This window comes from Leptonychotes weddellii, chromosome X, assembly GCF_054177405.1.
Source record: "Leptonychotes weddellii isolate Sample4059 chromosome X, ASM5417740v2, whole genome shotgun sequence".
NCBI lineage: Eukaryota > Metazoa > Chordata > Mammalia > Carnivora > Phocidae > Leptonychotes > Leptonychotes weddellii.
Window position 1 is genome coordinate 69,154,369 of NC_138385.1, and position 1,899 is coordinate 69,156,267.

Here is a 1,899-nt window from a genome sequence, read left to right on the forward strand (position 1 = left end):
GATCGAGTCCCACATCGGGCTCCCTGCTCCGTGGGAAGCCTGCTTCTCCCTCTCCCACTCCCCCTGCTTGTTCCTGCTCTCACTATGTCTCTCTCTGTCAAATAAATAAATAAAATCTTAAAAAAAAAAAGATTTTATTTATTTATTTGGGAGAGAGAACAAGTGATGGGGAGGGGGAGAGAGAGAGAGAGAGAAGCAGACTCCCCACTGAGCAGGGAGCCCAACGTGGGGCTCGATCCCAGGACCCAGAGATCATGACCAGAGCTGAAGGCAGACGCTTAACCGACTGAGCCCCCCATACGCCCCACAGGGTTTCCTATCTATTAGTGTGTAACTGGGTCATTTCCAGCACTTAGCTACTACAGATAGAGTTACTGTATGACCATTAATGTATGTCCCGGAGTGCTCACCACAGCTAGTATGTGATGGCAAGAACCTAAATCATATACTCCCTACCCATTCAGTGGATGAGTGACTACATAAACTCTGGTGTAATAAATAATGACACAGGGGCGCCCGGCTGGCTCAGTCGTTCAGCGTCTGCCTTCGGCTCGGGTCGTGATCCCAGGGTCCTGGGATCGAGCCCCACATCGGGCTCCCTGCTGTACAGGAAGCCTGCTTCTCCCTCTCCCACTCCCCCTGCTTGTGTTCCCTCTCTGGCTGTCTCTCTGTCAAATAAATAATAAATAAAATCCTTTTAAAAATAAATAAATAAATAAATAATGACACATCATCAAACCCATTTCAGAACATGTGAACCACTGTTTGCACAAGTTTCACAAGTGTTAATGGGAATCTGTCGTGAAGATGACACACGACTTTAATGACTGCAGATGGGTCGCAGTAACCGATGAGGCAGTGAGCTCCCTGAGTTCATCTTGGTATGCCCGTGGGCGGAGGTGAGGACAAACGGGAAGGACATAAGTGGCCAGAGAGGACCTCAACTGGACCTTGGCCCATGGTTCTGATTTCAGAGCTTCCCAGCTGCCTGACTGCCCTGAACAATTCGAGGGAGGCAGCCCCTGGCTGTGCCTGAGGAGACCCAAGTCAGGGCATCCCCAGCAACTCTGACCTGCTCCTCGTCCTCTTGGGCCAAATCTGCTTTCTCATCACTTCAGATCCCCCTTCATTCATAAGCGTCCTCTGTGTGCTGGGAGTGTAAGTGTGCCCATCGTGCAGATGAGGAGACTGAGACCCATGGAGGGCAGACGCTCGGTCTGCTGCCCCACAGCAGGTGAGGGGGCAGGTGTTCAGGGGTCATTCCTCACCCTACAGCCGTACATCCCCTCGGGCCATCCAGAGCCTTTCTGCTGCCTCCTCCTCGAGGCCTGTGTCTCTCCCAGCCCAGCAGCCCCGGTTCATCTACGTGCCCCAGCTAGGGGTTGTAGACCCAGCATTTAGGCTCTGGGAGGGGACTGGGTGGAGGCAGAGTCGGCAGCTGGTCAGGATCTGAATGGGGACCCAGGGACCTTTTCCTAAACCCAGGCTCTGCTGGGGAAGCCCCAGTGCCTTCAGGATCCAGGGCTGTGCCTTCAGGACGGGCCAAGCTGTAACCCAACCTGCCCTGTGGTCGAGGCAACAGAACCAGTCCATCTTGTGGGGGGAAAAGCCTAAAATGAAACCTTTCAATGAGAAAAAGATTACAAATGTGAGAATTTCCCTTTAACCACAGAAATGAGCTTCTGGTAGGAGGAAAAAGAGCAGGAGGAAGAGGAAAACCATTTGCAGTGACTAAGACCAGGGTCCTCCGGGAAGAAGAGGCAGAGCTGGCCCTCGGCTGCCCCCAGCTGTCCACACGCAGAGAGGGAGGCTCTGAGGGACACCCAAGTCTGGGGCTCATGTACCCAGACGTCTGTGACCCTCTCAGGTGTGAATGCTTAAGTTTCTGTCCCTCCTGTC